The 20,975-nt window shown below is 38.5% G+C and overlaps 1 protein-coding gene across 1 annotated transcript in view; it reads right to left on the reverse strand.

Annotated features, from left to right (window-relative positions):
• The window catches only part of ZPLD1 (zona pellucida like domain containing 1), a 289,906-nt gene extending 269,559 nt beyond the window's left edge, over positions 1–20,347 (reverse strand). The window contains exon 1 of the mRNA XM_073804283.1: positions 20,233–20,347. The gene's annotated coding sequence lies outside the window, so the exon portion shown is untranslated. The remainder of the gene's footprint in view (positions 1–20,232) is intronic.
• Positions 20,348–20,975: the final 628 nt, after the last annotated feature.

The raw sequence follows: 20,975 nt of genomic DNA on the forward strand, positions 1-20,975 counted from the left end.
AACAGACACCAGAGAAATACAAACAGTCATAAGAGATTACTACAAGCAACTATATGCCAATAAAATGGACAACCGGGAAGAAAAGGACAAATTCTTAGAAAGGTACAATCTACCAAGACTGAGCCAGGAAGAAATAGAAAATAGAAACAAACCAATCACAAGTACTGAAGTTGAAAGTGTGATTTAAAAAAAAAAAACCCAACAGGGACTTCCCTGGTGGTCCAGTGGCTAAGGCTCCATGCTCCCAGTGCAGGGGGCTTGGGTATGATCCCTGGTCAGGCAACTAGATCCTACATGCCTCAAATAAGAGTTAGCATGGCACAACTAAGAGTTCGCATGCCACAGCTAAAGATCCCACATGCTGCAACTAAAAGATCCTGCATGCCGCAACTAAGATCCAGCTCAGCAAAATTAATTAATTAAAATTTTTAAAACACCAACAAACAAAAGTCCAGACAAGATGGCTTCACAGGTGAATTCTATCAAACATTTAGAGAAGAGTTAACACCCATCCTTCTGAAACTATTCCAAAAATTTGCAGAGGAAGGAATACTGCAAAACTCATTCTATGAGGCCATTATCACCCTGATACCAAAACCAGACAAAGATACCACAATAAAAGAAAATTACAGGCCAATATCACTGATGAACATGGACCCAAAAATCCTGAACAAAATACTAGCAAACAGAATCCAACAATAGATCAAAAGAATTATACACCATGATCAAGTAGGATTTATCCCAGGGATGCAAGTATTTTTCAATATCCACAACTCAATCAGTGTGATGCACCACATCAACAAATTGAAGAATGAAAACCATACGATCATCTCAATAGATGCAGAAAGAGGAGACCTTCAAGACGGTGGAGGAGTAAGACATGGATATCACCTTCCTCCCCACAAATACATCAGAAATACATCTACATGTGGAACAACTCCTACAGAACACCTACTGAACACTGGCAGAATACCTCAGACTTCCCAAAAGGCAAGAAACTCCCCATGTACCTGGGTAGGGCAAAAGAAAAAAGAAAAAACAGAGACAAAAGAATAGGGATGGGATCTGCACCTCTGGGAGGAAGCTGTGAAGGAGGAAAAGCTTCCACACACTAGGAAGCCCCTTCATTGGCGGAGTCGGGGGATGGGGGGGGGAAGCTTTGGAACCACGGAGGAGAGAGCAGCAATAGCAGCGCAGAGGGCAAAGCAGAGAGATTCCCACACAGAGGATCAGTGCCAACCAGCACTCACCAGCCTGAGGGGCTTGTCTGCTCACCTGCCAGGGTAGGTGGGGGCTGGGAGCTGAGGCTCGGGCTTCACTCGGATCGCAGGAAGAGGACTGAGGTTGGCTGCGTGAACACAGCCTGAAGGGGGCTAGTGCTCCACAGCTAGCCAGGAGGGAGTCCAGGAAAGAGTCTGGACCTCCTTGAGAGGCAAGAGACCATTGTTTCAGGTGCACGAGGAGAGGGGATTCAGAGCACCCCCTAAACGAGCCCCAGAGACAGGTGCAAGCCACGGCCATCATCCCTGACACCACAGACGGGCATGAAATGCTAAGGCTGCTGCTGCCACCACCAAGAAGCCTGTGTGCGAGCACAGGTCACTATCCACACCTCCCCTCCCAGGAGCCTGTGCAGCCCGCCACTGCCAGGGTCCCAGGATCCAGGTACAACTTCCCCGCGAGAACGCACGGCGCGGCTCAGGCTGGTGCAACGTCATACCGGCCTCTGCCGCCGCAGGCCCGCCCTGCACTCCGTACCCCTCCCTCCCCCTGGCCTGAGTGAGCCAGAGCCTCCGAATCAGCGGCTCCTTTAACCCTGTCCTGTCTGGGCAGGGAACAGACTCCCTCAAGTGACCTACATGCAGAGGTGGGGCCAAATCCAAACCTGAAACCCAGGAGCTGTGGGAACAAAGAAGAGAAAGGGAAATCCCTCCCAGCAGCCTCAGAAGCAGCAGATTAAAGCTCCACAATCAACTTGATGTACCCTGCATCTGTGGAATACATGAATAGACAACGAATCATCCCAAAAATGAGGCAGTGGACTTTGGGAGCAACTGTAGTTTCGGGTTTGCTCTCTGCATCTAATTTGTTTCTGGTTTTAGGTTTATCTTAGTTTAGTATTTAGAGTTTATTATCATTGGTATATTTGTTTATTGATTTGGTTGTTCTCTTCCTTATTTTTTTTATATATAGATATATATATTTTTTCCTTTTTCTCTTTTTGTGAGTGTGTATGTGTACGCACCTTTGTGTGATTTTGTCTGTATAGCTCTGACTTTCCCATTTGTCCTAGGATTCTGTCTGTCGGTGTTTTGTTTGTTTGTTTTATAATACCTTCTAGCACTTGTTATCATTTGTGGATCTGTTTATTAGCTTGGTTGCTCTCTTCTTTCTTTCCTTGTTTTATGATATTTAATTTTTTTATTTTTAATAATATATTTTTTTATTTTAATAATTATACATTATTTAATTATTTTTTTCCTCCCTTTTCTTCTGAGCCGTGTGGCTGACAGAGTCTTGGTGCTCCAGCCAGGTATCAGGCCTCAGCTTCTGAAGTGGGAGAGCTGAGTTCATGACACTGGTCCAACAGAGACGTCCTGGCTCCACGTAATATCAAACAGCGAAAGCTCTCCCAGAGATCTCCATCTCAACTCTAAGACCCAGCTCCAGTCAACGACCAGCAGGATACACTGCTAGACAACCTATAACAAACAACTAGCAAGACAGGAAAACAACACCACCCATTAGCAGAGAGGCTGCCTAAAGTCATAATAAGGTCACAGACACCCCAAAACACACCAATGGATGGGGTCCTGCCCACCAGAAAGACAAGATCCAGCCTGTTCACAAGAACACAGGCACCAGTTTCTCCACCAGGAAGCCTACACAACCCACTGAACCAACTTTAGCCACTGAGGGCAGACACCAAAAACAATGGGAACTACAAACATGCAGCCTGCAAAAAGCAGACCCCAAAAAGAGTAAATTAAGCAAAATGAGAAAACAGAGAAACACAGCGGATGAAGGAGCAAGATAATAACCCACCAGACCAAAAAAATGAAGAGGAAATAGGCAGTCTACCTGAAAAACAATTCAGAGTAATGATAGTAAAGATGATCCAAAATCTTGGAAATAGAATGGAGAAAATACAAGGAAGGTTTAACAAGGACCTAGAAGAACTAAAGAACAAACAAACAACAATGAACAACACAATAAATGAAATTAAAAATTCTCTAGAAGGAATGAATAGCAGAATAACTGAGGCAGAAGAACAGATAAGTGACCTGAAAGATAAAAGAGTGGAAATAACTACTACAGAGCAGAATAAAAAGAGTGAAAAGAACTAAGGACAGTCTCAAAGACCTCTGGGACAACATTAAACGCACAAACATTTGAATTATAGGAGTCCCAGAAGAAGAGAAAAAGAAAGGGACTGAGAAAATATTTGAAGAGATTATAGTTGAAAACTTCCCTAACATGGGAAAGGAAATAGTCAATCAACTCCAGGAAGCACAGAGTCCCACACAGGATAAATCCAATGACAAACACACCAAGACACATATTAATCAAACTATCAAAAATTAAATACAAAGAAAAAATATTAAAAGCAGCAAGGAAAAAACAACAAAAAAAATACAAGGGAATCCCCATAAGGTTAACAGCTGATCTTTTAGCAGAAACTCTGCAAGCCAGAACAGAGGGGCAGGGCATATTTAAAGTCATGAAAAGGAAAAACCTACAATCAAGATTACTCTACCCAGCAAGGATCTCATTCAGATTCGATGGAGAAATTAAAAACCTTACAGACAGCAAAAGCTAAGAGAATTCAGCACCACCAACCTGCTTTACAACAGATGGTAAAGGAACTTCTCTAGGCAGGAACCACAAGAGTAGGAAAACACCTAAAATAACAAACCCAAAACAATTAAGACAATGGTAATAGGAACATACATATAAATAACTACCTTAAATGTAAATGTATTAAATGCTCCAACAAAAAGACATAGACTGGCTGAATGAATACAAAAACAAGACCCATATATATGTTGTCTACAAGAGACCAATACAGACTGAAAGTGAGAGGATGGAAAAAGATATGCCATGCAAATGGAAATCAAAAGAAAGCTGGCGTACCAATTCTCATATCAGACACAATAGACTTTAAAATAAAGACTATTACAAGAGACAAAGAAGGACACTACATAATGACCAAGGGACAAATCCAAGAAGATATAACAATTGTAAATACTTATGCAGCCAACATAGGAGCACCTGAATATATCTGGCAAATGCTAACAGCCATAAAAGGGGAAATCGACAGTAACACAATCATAGTAGGGGACTTTAACAACCCACTTTCAGCAATGGACAGATCATCCAAAATGAAAATAAATAAGGAAACACAACCTTTAAATGATACATTACACAAGATAGACTTAATTGATATTTATAGGACATTCCATCCAGAAACAACAGAATACACTTTCTTCTCAAGTGCTCATGGAACATTCTCTGGGATAGATCGTATCTTGGGTCACAAATGAAGCCTTGGTAAATTTAAGAAAATTGAAATTGTATCAAGTATCTTTTCCAACCACAACGCTATGAGACTAGATATCAATTACAGGGAAAATCTGTAAAAAATACAACCACATGGAGGCTAAACAATACACTAGTAAATAACCAAGACATCACTGAAGAAATCAAAAAGGAAGCTTAAAAATACCTATAAACAAATGACAATGAAAACATGACGACCCAAAACCAATGGATGCAGCAAAAGCAGTTCTAAGAGGGAAGTTCAGAGCAATAAAATCCTACCTCAAGAAACAAGAAACATCTCAAATAAACAACCTAACCTTACACCTAAATCAATTAGAGAAAGAAGAACAAAAAATTCCCAAAGTTAGCAGAAGGAAAGAAATCATAAAGATCAGATCAGAAATAAATGAAAAAGAAATGAAGGAAACGATAGCAAAGATCAATAAAACTAAAAGCTGGTTCTTTGAGAATATAAACGAAATTGCTAAACCATTAGCCAGATTTGTCAAGAAAAAAAGGGAGGCGCCTCAAATCAATAAAATTAGAAATGAAAAAGGAGAAGTAACAACTGACATTGCAGAAATACAAAGGATCATGAGAGATTACTACAAGCAACTCTACGCCAATAAAATGGACAACCTGGAAGAAATGGACAAATTCTTAGAAAAGCACAACTTTCTGAGACTGAACCAGGAAGAAATAGGAAATATAAACACCAGTCACAAACACTGAAGTTGAGACTGTGATTAAAAATCTTCCAACAAACAAAAGCTCAGGAACAGATGGCTTCACAGGTGAATTCTATCAAACATTTAGAGAAGAGCTACCACCTATCCTTCTCAAACTCTTCCAAAATATAGAAGAGGGAGGAACACTCCCAAATACATTCTACAAGGCCACCATCACCCTGATACCAAAACGAGACAAAGATGTAACAAAGAAAGAAAACTATAGGCCAATATCACTGATGAACATAGATGCAAATATCCTCAACAAAATACTAGCAAACAGAATCCAACAGCACATTAAAAGGATCATACACCATGATCAAGTGGGGTTTATCCCAGGAATGCAAGGATTCTTCAATATATGCAAATCAAGCAATGTGATCGACCATATTAACAAACTGAAGGAGAAAAACCATATGATCATCTCAATAGATGCAGAAAAAGCTTTTGGAAAAATTCAACACCATTTATGATACAAACCCTCCAGAAAGTAGGCATAGAGGGAACCTACCTCAACATAATAAAGGCCTTATATGACAAACCCACAGCTAACATCATTCTCAATGGAGAAAAACTGAAACCATTTCCTCTAAGATGGAAGCATTTCCTCTGCTTTATGACAAAGTGAATCAGCTATACATATACATATAACCCCATATCTCCTCCCTCTTGCACCTCCTTCCCACCCTCCCTTTCCCACTCCTCTAAGTGGTGACAAAGTACCCAGCTGATCTCCCTGTGCTATGCTTCCCACTAGCTATCTTATTTGCATTTGGTAGCATATGTATGTCCATTCTACTCTCTCACTTTGTCCCAGCTTACCTTCTCCCTCCCTGTGTCCTCAAATCCATTCTCTGCATCTGTACCTTTATTCCTGTCCTGCCCATCGGCTCTACAGAACAAGTTTTTTTTTTTTTAAGATTCCATATGTATGTGTTAGCATATGGTATTTGTTTTTCTCTTTCTACCTTACTTCACTCTGTATGACAAACTCTAGGTCCATCCACCTCAATACAAGTAACTCAGTTTCTAAGTTATCATTGTCTAAGTAATATTCTATTGTATATATGTGCCACATCTTCTTTATCCACTTATCTGTCGATGGACACTTAGGTTGCTTCCATGTCCTGGCTATTGTAAATAGAGCTGCAGTGAACATTATGGTACGTGACTCTTTGAATTATGGTTTTCTCAGGGTATTTGCCCAGTAGTGGGATTGCTGGGTCATGTGGTAGTTCTATTTTTAGTTTTTTAAAGCCCCTCTATACTGTTCTCCATAGTGGCTATACCAATTTACATTCCCACCAACAGTGCAAGAGGGTTCCCTTTTCTCCACACCCTCTCCAGCATTCATTGTTTGTAGATTTTTTGATGATGGCCATTCTCACTGGTGTGAGGTGATACCTCATTGTAGTTTTGATTTGCATTTCTCTAATTATTAGTGATGTTGAGCATCTTTTCATGTGTTTGTTCGCAATCTGTATATCTTCTTTGGAGAAATGTCTATTTAGGTCTTCTGCCCATTTTAGGATTGTGTTGTGTTTTTTTTTGATATTGAGCTATGTGAACTATGTAAATTTTGGAGATTAATCCGTTGTCAGTTGTTTCATTTGCAAATATTTTCTCCCATTCTGAGGGTTGTCTTTTTGTCTTGTTTATGGTTTCCTTTGCTGTGCAAAAGCTTTTAAGTTTCATTTCATCTGTTTGTTTTTATTTCCATTTCTCTAGGAGGTGGGTCAAAAAGGATCTTGCTGTGGTTTACATCATAGAGTGTTCTGCCTATGTTTTCCTCTAAGGGTTTTATAGCGTCTGGCCTTACATTTAGGTCTCTAATCCATTTTGAGTTTATTTTTGTGTATGGTGTTAGGGAGTGTTCTAATTTCATTCTTTTACATGTAGCTGTCCAGTTTTCCCAGTACCACTTATTGAGTGGTCTTTTCTCCATTGTATATTCTTGACTCCTCTATCAAATATAATGTGACCATATGTGTGTGGGTTTATCTCTGGCTTTCTATCCTGCTCCACTGATCTGTATTTCTGTTTTTGTGCCAGTACCATATTGTATTGATTACTGCAGCTTTGTAGTATAGTCTGAAGTCTGGGAGCCTGATTCCTCCAGCTCTGTTTTTCTTTCTCAAGATTGCTTTGGCTATTCGGGGTCTTTTGTGTTTCCATACAAATTGTGAAATTTTTTGCTCTAGTTCTGTGAAAAATGCCATTGGTAGTTTGATAGGGACTGCATTGAATCTGTAGATTGCTTTGGGGAGTAGAGTCATTTTCACAATACTGATTCTTCCAATCCAAGAATATGGTATATCTCTCCATCTGTTTGTATCACCTTTAATTTCTTTCATCAGTGCTTTTAGTTTTCTGCATACAGGTCTTTTGTCTCCTTCAGTAGGTTTATTCTTAGGTATTTTATTCCTTTTGCTGCAGTGGTAAATGGGAGTGTTTCCTTAATTTCTCTTTCAGATTTTTCATCCTTAGTGTATAGGAATGCAGGAGATTTCTGTGCATTAATTTTGTATCCTGCTACTTTAGCAAATTCATTGATTATCTCTAGTAGTTTTCTGGTAGCATCTTTAGGATTCTGTAATGTATACTGTCATGTCATCTGCAAACAGTGCCGGTTTTACTTCTTTTCTGATTTGAATTCCTTTTATTTCTTTTTGTTCTCTGATTGCTCTGGCTAAAACCTCCAAAACTATGTTGAATAATAGTGGTGAGAGTAGAAAACCTTTGTCATAAAGCAGAAACTAACACACCATTGTAAAGCCATTATACTCCAATAAAAATGTTTTAAAAAATACATGCAGAAAAAGCTTTTGACAAAATTCAACATCATTTACAATAAAAACTCTACAGAAAGTGGTCACAGAAGTAACACACCTTAACATCATGAAGGCCACATGTGACAAACCTACAGCAACTAACATCATATTCAACAGTGAAAAGCTGATAGCATATCCTCTAACATCAGTAACAAGACAAGGATGTCCACTCTTGTCACTTTTTTTCAACATAATTTTGGAAGTCCAGCCACAGCAGTCAGTGAAGAAAAAGAAATAAAAGGAAACCAATCTGGAAAAGAAGAAATAAAACTGTCACTGTTTGCAGATGACATGATATTATATATAGAAAATCCTACAAATGCTACCAGAAAAATACTATAGCTCATCAATGAATTTGGTAAAGTCACAGGATACAAAATTAATACACAGAAATCTGTTGCATTTCTATACACTAACAATGAAAGATCAGAAAGAGAAATTAACAAACAATCCCATTTACTATTACCTCAAAGAATAAAATACCTAGGAATAAACCAACCTAAGGAGACAAAAGACCTGTACTCTGAAAACTCTAAGATGTTGACGAAGGAAATTTAAGATGACAAAAACAAATGGAAAAATATACCATGTCCTTGGATTGGAAGAATAAATATTGTGAAAATGACTGTACTACCCAAGGCAGTCTACAGATTCAGTGAAATCTCTATCAACTTACTAATAACATTTTTCACATAACTAGAACAAAAAATCTTAAAATTTGTATGGAGACACAAAAGACCCCAAATAGCCAAAGTAATCTTGAGAAATAAAAACAGATCTGGAGGAATCAGGCTCCCTGACTTCAGAGTATAATACAAAGCTACAGTCATCAAAACAGTATGGTAATGGAACAAAAACAGAAATGTATATCAATGGAACAGGATAGAAAACCCAGAAATGAACCCACACACCTATGGTCAATTAATCTATGACAAAGGAGGCAAGACTATACAATGGGGGAAAGACAGTCTCTCCAATAAATGGTGCTGGGAAAACTGGACAGCTACATGTGAAAAAAATGAAATTAAAACACTCTTTAACACCATACACAAAAATAAACTCAAAACGGATTAAAGACCTAAATGTAAGACCGAACACTATAAAACCCTTAGAGGAGAACACAGGCAGAACGCTCTCTGACATAAATCACAATAATATCTTTTTCAATCCATCTCCCACAACAATGGAAATTAAAAAAAATAAACAAATGGGACCTAATTAAACTCAAAAGCCTTTGCACAGCAAAGGAAACCATAAACAAAATGAAGAGACAACCCACAGAATGGGAGAAAATATTTGCAAATGATGTGACCAACAAAGGATTTGTCTCCAAAATTTACAAACAGTTCATGAGGCTCAATACCACAAAAACAAACAACCCAATCAAAAAGATGGGCAGAAGGTCTAAATAGACATTTCTCCGAAGAAGATATACAGATGGCCAAGAGGCACATGAAAAGATGTTTAACATCACTGGTTATTAGAGAAATGCAAATCAAAACTACAATGAGATATTACCTCACACCAGTCAGAATGGCCGTTGTCAAAAAATCTACAAACAATAAATGTTAGAGAGGGTGTGGAGAAAAGGGAACTCTTCTACACTGTTGGTGGGAATGTAAATTGGTACAGCCACTATGGAGAACAGTATGGAGGTTCCTTAAAAAACTAAAAATAGAGCTACCACATGATGCAGCAATCCCACTCTCGGGCATATATCCAGAGAAAAACTTGGTTCGAAAGTACACATGCACCGCAATGTTCACTGCAGCACTGTTTACAATAGCCAAGACATGGAAGCCACCTAAAAATCGATCAACATATGAATGGATAAAGAAGGTGTGATACAAATATACAATGGACTACTACTCAGTCATAAAATAGAATGAAAGAATGCCATCAGTAGCAACATGGATGGACCTGGAGATTATCATACTAAGTGAAGTAAGTCAGACAGAAAAAGACAACTATCATGTGATATCACTTGTATTTGGAACCTTAAAAAAATGTTACAAATGGTCTTATCTATAAAACAGAAACAAACTCATAGACTTGGAGAATGAACCCATGGTTACCAAGGGGAAGGGTAGGCAGGAGGGATAGAATGGGAGTTTGGGACTGACATGTACACACTGCTATATTTAAAATGGATAACCAACAAGGACCTACTGTATAGCACAGGGAACTCTCCTCAATATTCTGTAATAACCTAAATGATAAAAGAATTTGAAAAAGAATGTAAAAAAATTTTTTTTAAAAAAAAGAGTTCACCTTTTTCTAAATGCTGCTCATCAGAATTAGTCTGGGCTCTTTGACAGTGGATATAAGGGCTCCTTTTATATTCTGATTTGGTCCTCTGAGCCCCATCCCGTTCCCTGCATTAAGCAAAGAGCTGCCCTACCTTAGCACTGGGCCTCAGACTGCTCTGAAACCACCTCCTCCTTCTCCTTGTAGATAACTCAAACCCTGGAGCTCTAGTGCTTCTACAACTCATTCTTGTATGTGCTATTCGGTACTGAATAATGTATTTGATTCCTGATGCTGGTGAGACCCCGTAGTAAAGACCAACTTCTTTGTCATGGCCTGTCTGGTGGCTTTGTTGCCCAGCTCCCACCACCACCCCCAATCCTCCTGCTCCCATCCCCAAGCCTAGAATGAGACTCTTAATTATTCCTCCAGTTCTTAAGGCCCTGTCCCTCCACTGGTCTTTCTTAGGATTTCTTCTGGTTCTCAACTCATTTGCAGAGCACTGTTAGTTATGTTCCTAAAGTAATCCTCCCTTATCCGGGGTTTTGCTTTCCACAGTTTCAGTTACACGTGGTCAACCACAGTCCAAAAATATTAACTGGAAAATTCCATAAATAAACAACTCATAAGCTTTAAATTTTGCGCCATTCTGAATAGCATGATGAAATCTCACACTGTCCCATTCCATCCAGCCTGCGATGTGAATCATCCCTTTGTCCAGCGTATCCTGCTGTTCAGTTACTCAGTAGCCACCTTGGTTGTCAGATCGAGTGTCACTGTGTCACAGTACTCGTGTTCAAGTAACTCTTATTTTACTTAATAATGGCCCCAAAGCACAGTAGTGGTACTAGCAATTTGGATATGCCAAAGAGAAGCCATAAAGTGCTTCCTTTAAGTGAAAAGGTGAAAGTTTTCAATAACAAGGATAGAAAAAAATCATGTGCTGAGGTTGCTAGAATCTATAATAAGAACAAGTCTTCTTTCCATGAAATTGTGAAGAAGGAAAATGAAATTCGTCCTACTTTTGCACTTGCACCTCAAACTGCAAAAGTTACAGCCACAGTGCACGATAAGTGCTTAGTTAATACAGAAAAAACATGAAATTTGTCTAATAAGATATTTTGAGACAGAGACCACATTCACATAAATTTTATTACAGTATATTGTTATAATTTTTCTATTTCATTAGTCATTGTTGTTAATATCTTACTGTGCCTAATTTATAAGTTAAAGTTTACCGTAAGTATGTATGTATAGGGGGAAAAATACATAGTATATATAGGGTTCCATACTATCCAAGATTTCAGGCACCCACTGTGGGTCTTGGAACATATCCCCCTCAAATAAAGGGGAACTATTAACTCTTTAAGTCAGTATTTTTGTTTTCTTTGGATAAATACCAAGAAATGGGATTGTTGGATCATGTGGTAGCTCTACTTTTAATTTTTTGATGAACCACCATAATGTTTTCCATAGTGGCTGCATCAACTTATATTCCCATCAACAGTGCACAAGGGTTCCCTTTTTCCACATCTTCACCAACACTTGTTTTTCATTGTCTTTTTGATAATTTGTTCTAACATGTGTGAGGTGATATTTCATTGTGGTTTTGATCTGCATTTCCTTGATGATTAATGATATTGAGCACCTCTTCATGTACCTGTTGACCATCTGTATGTCTTCTTTGGAAGAATGTCTGTTCAGATCTTCGCCCATTTTTAATTGAACATTTGGGTTCTTTGGCTGAGTTGCATGAGTTCTTTACATATTTTGGATATTAGCCCCTTGTCAGATATATGATTTGCAAATATTTTCTCCCATTCAGTAGCTGCCTGTTAATTTTATTGACAGTTTCCTTTACTACGCAGAAGCTTTTTAGTTCAATGTAGTCCCACGTGCTTATTTTTGCTTTTGTTGCTTTTCCTTTTGGTGGCAGATTTAAAAAATCATCACCAAGACCTATGTCAAGGAGCTTACCACTTACGTTTTCTAGGAGTTTTATGGTTAAGTGGGGTGGGGGAAGTACTGTACAAGCATTTACTGAATACCTACTATTATGTCAACCACTGCGCTTTCAGATCCTATGAACATTCAAGGGCAAAAAGAAACAATCCCTGCCCTCTAGGAAATGCCTGTCTGGAGAACTAATAAGCATAAAGATTTAAGGAACTGAACCAAATGCTCAATGAAGTCTGAGAATGGAGCCTCCAAGCTGAAATGTTAGCCTTGTAGTACAGAGGCCCTATGAGCACGATACCTAGGATTCCCGAGAACAGAGACTGAATCTTGTTCATTATTCTGTCTTAATCCCTAGCAAGTACTTAGCACAGAGCCAGCACTCAATAAGTAGTCTAAAATACATAATTAAGCCCACTTACAAATTCCAGATAATCTGAATTATATTATTCAGGTGTCACAGAGCCAGACCAGATAAATTAGAACACTTTTAAACTGCATTTAAGCAGTGTGATTCATGGAAAGAATTCCAATGTCAGGCTGGCCCTGAAATCAGCGAAGCATCTCACCCCTCCTGGATGCTTCACCTGCCCACATTGCTCATCTCTAATGAAGATGTCTTATCAATCCTCAGGTTCAACCAGGCACTCAAGCCATTGTGCAATCTTTGTGCAGACTGCTTGAATATCTCCAGATAAAGAAGATTCACTTCCCTGCAAGACTCCATAGAGATCAGACAAATTTAGAAATCCTTCTTTGCAGTAAGATAAAATCTATCTTCGTGAAACCTCAGCCCAATTGCCCTAGTTTTAGCCCCTGATACCACAGAGAACAAATCTTGTGCCTCTTCACAGAACAGCCCCTCAGATACTTGAAGACTGAAGCTCATTGAACCTTTTCTTAGGCTGACTAAAAATGTCCTCAGTATTACCAATTATCCCTCATGTTCCAAATCCCCTTATTTCTCTGGCTAGTCTCCATTAAACACACAGATTTATATAAATATATCATTTATTTTTTTTAACGTCTTTATTGGAGTATAATTGCTTTACAATGGTGTGTTAGTTTCTGCTTTATAACAAAGTGAATCAGCTCTATATATACATATATCCCCATATCTCCTCCTTCTTGCTTCTCCCTCCCACCCTCCCTATCCCACCCCTCTAGGTGGTCACAAAGCACCCAGCTGATCTCCCTGTGCTTATGGCTGCTTCCCACTAGCTATCTATTTTACATTTGGTAGTATATATAAGTCCATGCCACTCTCTCACTTCGTCCCAGCTTACCCTTCCCCCTCCCCGTGTTCTCAAGTCCATTCTCTACGTCTGCATATTTTTCCTGTCCTACCCCTAGGTTCATCAGAACCTTTTTTTTTTTTCGACTCTATGCGTTAGCATACGGTATTTGTTTTTCTCTTTCTGACTTATTTCACTCTGTATGACAGACTCTAGGTCCATCCACCTCACTACAAATAACTCAGTTTCATTTCTTTTTATGGCTGAGTAATATTCCATTGTACATATGTGCCACATCTTCTTTACCCACTCATCTGTCAATGGACACTAAGGTTGCTTCCATGACCTGGCTATTGTAAATACAGCTGCAATGAACATTGTGGTGCATGACTCTTTTTGAATTAAATACATCATTTATTAAGTGCAGCATACAGAATAGAATATAGGTACTCCAGTACTACCTGACCAGCATAAAGAAGGCAAGTACTGTCACCTTCTCTATTCTAGGTATTATATCTTAATTAATGGGGCTTGTGATCATACTAAATTTTTATCAGAATCATAGCACACTGCTAATTTATGTTGTGCTTACTGTCAACTAAATTTTTCACATAAGCTATCACCAAGTTATATCTCCCTATCTGGGGACCTTTTATGGTTGATTTTTGAACCTATGGCAGGATTTTCCATTTTTTCCTATTAAATTTTATCTGGTAGATTCAGCTTATAGTTCCAGCAGATCTCTTTAGATCCTAATTCTGTCATTCAACAACTTCAATGTTCCCCTAAGTTTAAATTTATCCATTTCTTAATTCAAAAATATGTTATTTATTGAGTGCTCACTGGGTGCTAGGCACGGTTCTAAGCACGGGGGATTCAACAATGAATAAGACAGACAAAACCTCTGCTTACAGGGAATTCACATTCAGAAGTGGTAAGGGGATGGGTAAATGGAGAAGGGCTGAGAAAAGGAGCATTGTAGGGTGGTGGGGACAGAGAACACTTCTCTTTGCATCCTCCAAGAGTGAATGAGCATGCCTTCTCTATCTTATGTTTTTCATATGAGTTAGGCTGATCCTTTTCTCCAAGTTGATAAAAATGCTTCTGGGATGTCCTCTCAACCAGCTGTAGCTCTCTGTAGTCAACAGTAATGCCCCCTGAAAACCTGGTGTAAACTGTTCCTTGCATTTCCTTGATTTTCCTCCAAGTAATCACTCAGGTGCCCTAAGATAAACTTTCATAATCCCCTTGAGAGTATAACTGAGCTGACCCACTTCACCAGTCTGAGGTACAAACACAGTTACATCTATTTTATTTTTTCTATTTTATCACTTAAACCTCAACTAGTCTTCTTTAGAGAACTGCATACCAAGAGACGCTGCCTTTATAAAGTTCACAAGACTCCATTGGACCCTTTCCTTAAAATATCAGACTCCTACATTTACATAACTGAAGGGAACCACTTGTAATTTTTCAAGGGTAAAAAACTGATCCAAAGGTAACATGTTATCTCTTCCTCTATACTTAGAAGAGGCTAGAATGTTAATTTTGTAAAGTACACTATTTTCATTAGCAGTTAGGGGCGGGGGTCATTTCTTCAGAAATAAGTTTCAAAAGCCTTGGCTTATGTATATAGTAAAGAAGAAAAAGAAGGTAGAGATGAGGGATCTAAAAGTCTGATCAACTTTTCCATCAGGAAAAGGGGAGAAATGCTCTTTTCTTTTTCCACACCTTCCATTTTCTTTCCCTTTTTAACTTCACCTCCCAGGAGAAGCCAAGACTGAGAGGAGAGATACTGGGCTGAACTGGAATAACTATACAAGCTGGATTAGAAGAGATTAAGCTGGCCAAAAGTGTAAATCATTTTTAATTTGCAGCCTTCCAAACTAGCCCTGACATCTCTATTCAGGCATTGGCAAGCTACTCCACAGCCAGAGAGCTACAGGCAGCCTGCTGGGAATTTTAATGACACATCACCCGCCCTCAGCCAAGTACTCTTCCACACCCTCCTACCTCCATCACACTCAACCTGGTCCCAGAGGCGCCTAGAGTTTGGCATCCCACAAGGCCCTCCCTCCCAACAGTCAGTCTTTCACCAATGGCCCCAAGCCCAAGATTCCCCTTCCTGCCCACTCCAGACATCAACAGATCTCATGCTTTATCTGATCTCGGTTAACAACTCTGGATGAAAAAATGAAACCCAGCTTATTTATATCTTAGAAAGGAGTCTGTTAACCAAAATACATTTCTTGGAAATGGGGTATGATTTATTAGGCTTCAAACGACTCCACAGTGATTTTGTCCCATCTAGTCAAGAGTGAAAAATACAGGACACCCACATTACTCAGCTGAACACAGCTGCACCCCATGATAGTCTGATAAGTGACTTATACCAATGGTGTGGGACTCAATCAAAACAAAGAACCAAACGCTTCGTTTTCACAAGTGTATGCATATGTCCAAACCCATCAAATTTAGACATTAAATATGTGCTGTTTTTTGTATATCAATTATACCTGAATAAATCTGTTTTTTAAAGAAGAAGAATCATCACTTAAAAGAAAGTGAGGTTTGACCAGCAAATTCTTCAAACCCTGATGGGAAGTGTAAGGACTTCATGTGCATATGGTAATAATTTTAATAATAATGGTAGCTAAACATATACACATTTATAACATACTTTACATAGATTATCTCATTAAACATATGCAACAATCTTATGAGAAAATTACTATTATCACAATTTCAGAAAGTAGGGAATTTCTGTTTTAACTAGTCCTCTAAGTATCAATGAACTTACTTTTTCTTTTTTTTACATCTTTATTGGAGTATAATTGGTTTACAATGGCGTGTTAGTTTCTAACAAAGTGAATCAGTTATACATATACATATGTTCCCATATCTCTTCCCTCTTGTGTCTCCCTCCTCCCACCCTCCCTATCCCACCCCTCTAGGTAGTCACAAAGCACCGAGCTGATCTCCCTGTGCTATGTGGCTGCTTCCCACTAGCTATCTATTTTACGTTTGGTAGTGTATATATGTCCATGCCACTCTCTCACTTTGTCCCAGCTTACCCTTCGCCCTCCCCGTATACTCAAGTCCATTCTCTAGTAGGTCTGTGTCTTTATTCCCATCTTGCCCCTAGGTTCTTCATGACCATTTTTTTTATATTCCATATATATGTGTTAGCATACAATATTTGTTTTTCTCTTTCTGACTTACTTCACTCTGTGTGACAGACTCTAGGTCCATCCACCTCATTACAAATAGCTCAATTTCGTTTCTTTTTATGGCTGAGTAATATTCCATTGTATATATGTGCCACATCTTCTTCAATGAACTTACTCTTAATATTCTACTCTTAGGACTGGAAAGATGGGACTTTAAGGCTAGAAAGACTCATAATTAGAGTGGTTGGGCCCTTTTTCCCACACACCACACCCGCAGGCAGCTACCTTCCATTTCCTGCAGCAGGTAGACCCAATCACATTCCATAGATGGGACCAAATGATTTCATATTGCTTTCAGCAACTATATGAAGAGATATATGATTAAAACAGACTTTTATTCCCATTTCTCAACGACTCCCACAATACTGCATTTACAGAACTCTCCACTTGAACAATTTTCCTTTCGTTTAAACTTCTCTGCAAGAAATACTGCCTCAGACACATTGCTATCACATGGCCTTCCTAAAATAATCCACATAGGCACAGGTATTTACTAAAACAAAGACCATATTGTCTGGTATTAAAAACCAAGGCAGGGTATGAGAATTTAATCTCCACCTAAGTAAGGACAGGACAACACTGAACATGTATCTGCAAGTAAAATACTACAAAGAACACTCCCTAATCAAACTCTTTCCTGGGTGGCAACTTTCAAGAGAAGCCAACCTGAGGTGCCTTATTATAGTTTATACTTGTGCATATGAAATTATGTCACCTGCTAATGCACTGAGCTTGCTGTGTATTGCCTAAAAAGAAAGTGTTCATGGTATAAAGTAGAGAATCAAAGTGTCCCAATGGGCTAAACATTTTGAAGAAGAAAAAATAAATGAATAAAAAGAGGGAAGTAGGAAAACCTCCTCAGCAAAGATATTTATCTTGAGTCACATTTCCTCCAGAACTTAATTTCCATCTTCTATCTCCTTGCAAAGGATTATCTTTGAAAGTACTTGTTGCACAGTGAGTATAAGAGATTTCTAGAGGCATCTGAAAGCAGAGTCTTGGTTGAGGAAGCTGCTTCTTCTTCTCTTTTTTCAAATTTTATTTTATTAGGGTAAGAATACTTAACATGAGATCTACCTTCTTAACACATTTATTTTTAACTGTACAAGATAGTATTGTTGACTACAGGTACTATGTTGTACATTCCATCTCTAGAACTTATTCATCTGCTTAACTGAAACTTAATGCCTGTTGATTAGTAACTCCTCATTTTCCCCTCCACCCAGACCCTGGAAATCACCATTCCAGTCTTTGATGCTATGAATCTGACTATTTTAGATACCTCGTACAAGTGGAATCATGCCACACTTTTCTTTCTGTGACTGGCTTATTCCACTTAGCATAATGTCCTAAGGTCATCCATGTTGTTACACGTTGCAAAATTTCCTTCTTTTTTAATGCCGAGTAATATTCCATTGTATATAGATGCCATATTTTCTTTATCTATTTATCCACTGATGGAAATTTAGTTGTTCCATTGCAAATAGTGCTGCAATGAACATAGGGTGCTAATATCACTCTGAGATCCTGATTTCAATTATTTTGAATAAATACCCAGAAGTGGTACTGCTGGATCATATGATACTTTTATTTTTAATTTTTGAACAACTTATTTTCCATAGCAACTACACCATTTTGCATTCCCACCAACAGTGTTCCAGGTTTCCAATTTCTCCATATCCTTGCCAACACTCTTTGTTTTTGTTTTTTTCATAATACCCACCCTGACAGGTGTGAGGTGATATCTAATTGTGGTTTTGATTTGTATTACATTCCAATTGCATTTTTTGAAGAAATAGAAAAAATAATTCCAAAATTCATATGTAATCACAAAGGACCACAAATAACCAAGCCAATATTTAAAAAGAAGAACAAAGCTGGAGGCATCACACTTCCTAAATTCAAAATATATTACAAATTTACAGCAATGAAAACAGTATGGTATTGGTATAAAGACAGATATATAGATCAAAGGAACAGAATAGACAGCCAAGAAATAAATCCAACATATACAGTCAGCTGATCTTTGACAAGGGTGCCAAGAACACACAATGGGGAGGATAACCTTTTCACAAATGGTGTTGGGAAAGTGGATGTCCACATGCAAAAGAATGATTTGGACCTTTATCTTATACCACACACAAAAATCAGTTCAAAATTGATTAAACACTTAAATGTAATGCCTGAAACTCTACAACTCCTAGAATAAAACAGGTTGAAATTTCATGACATTGGTCTTGGTAGTGATTTCATGGGTATGACACTAAAAGCACGAGTAACAAAAGAAAAAATAGGCAAGTGGAACTGCATCAAACTAAAAGCTTCTTCTGCACAGCAAAGGAAACAATCAACAGAGTGAAAAGGCAACTTGTGGAATGGGAGAAAACCATATATCTGATAAGAGGTTAATATCTGAAATATATAAGGATCTCACACACAACTCAAAGAAAAAAAAGCATTAAAAAAATGGGCAAAGGAATTGAATAGATATTTCTTAAAAGAAGACCAAAGTTGCCTCTTCTTGCTCTACCTTTTATATTAGTGTTGAGACGTAAGCACCTGCAGGGTGAAGCATTAAGTGGTATTTTAATGTCTGGAGAATCCCTTAGGCTTTGACAACTGCCAGCTCTTTTAAGACAAACTTTATCCATCTTTCTCATCCCCAGGCCCAGCACAATGCCTGACACTCAGGGAGGGGACAATTATTTGATTAATCTACTTGATTCAAAATTAATACCCATCTGATCTATGACCCTGCCCAGGAAGAAAAGCCTGTTGGGGTTAGGGAGTCAGCACAGTAGTAAGAGACCCAGAAGAACTGTCACATCCTTCCCAAGCAGCATGAGTAGAATGTTATTAACTAATAAAACTAGACATGAAATACTTCTTGCTCTAAAGACAAGGGAAATTATTTTCCAAAAAACAGCAGAAAATAGAAAACAAATAAAGTAATTGTGCACACATCAAGAGAAGGTTAACAGTTAAGTTCTTTGCTGCTGACCAAGGTTACTACACATGAGCAATGTAAACTCATGAGGTCAATAGAAATTTGTTACTGAATGTTTCAGAACTGGTCCAAAAAGAAATCAACAACATCTCTGGAATCTAGAAAACTTGTGTGTTCTACCTGCAGGATAAATCTAGTCTTTTGGTTTTGTTTGATTTTAGTCTTAATTTTAAAGAACGCCATTTTAGTCATTCTGGGCTTAATAATAGCTGAAGCAAAGAGCCATCCTTAGGAAAGGGGGAACCAGTTTCCCTCTGCAAGCTTCCTAGTTTGAGGAAGACAGCTTTTGCTGGAACACAAGGACATATATTTGGCATACCTTTCCTCAACCTAAAGTCTGGAATCTGTGGGAGGTCTCTCTCACTATTCAAGGAAAACGAAAACCTTTCATTCTCTCTTCATGTTTGCCCTTCCTTCCGCTCCCACTGCTACTTTGCAAAACCTGGTCCTCATTACCTCAAGAATGAGTCTGGCAACAAGACTTCTGGTTGCTCCAGATTTTTCTCCCAGGCTTCCCCTGTAGGTTACTTGTGCTTAGATTTCAGTTCCTTAAGAGCAGGCGCCATGTTTATTCATTTGTACTTCAAGCACCTTATGCAACCCCTAACACACAGTGAGCCTCCTTTAATGTTTAATTTGCAGTAAGTGAATAAGTGAGTGAGCTTCCTAAATATTACTCATTGTGTTATTCCTCTGCTCAGATCTCATTAATGGCTGGCTACAGCCTACCTTGCCAATATGCAGTTCATTGTCATTATTCAAAGATTTCATGTTTGCAGATTTGCCTACTTGCTAAAATCTATTTGTAATCCCACAGTCAATACTAGGGCACTTTCAAGATCATGCATGAACATGCGCAAAGCAATGAAAAGTTTGAGTCACCCAGTGTGCATGCTCCCAGATGAGTTTGGACAAGGTGATGCTCTGCCTTCTTATTTCAGCTCTTAGACTGTAAAAAACTGTCCTTTTGTAGCCTATTTAGTGCCATGTTTTTCATATTTATGTGCTGTTTGTTGTTGATTTTGTTGTTTAAAAGGGCCCCTAAGCAGAGTGCTGAAGTGCTGTCTAGTGTTCCTAAGCCTAAGAAGGTTGTGATGTACCTTATGGAGAAAATACACATGCTGGATAATCTCTGTCCAGGAATGAGCAATAATGCTGCTGGCTATTAGTCTGATGTTAATGAATCAACAATATATATT

This window comes from Tursiops truncatus, chromosome 4 (assembly GCF_011762595.2).
Source record: "Tursiops truncatus isolate mTurTru1 chromosome 4, mTurTru1.mat.Y, whole genome shotgun sequence".
NCBI classification, from domain to species: domain Eukaryota; kingdom Metazoa; phylum Chordata; class Mammalia; order Artiodactyla; family Delphinidae; genus Tursiops; species Tursiops truncatus.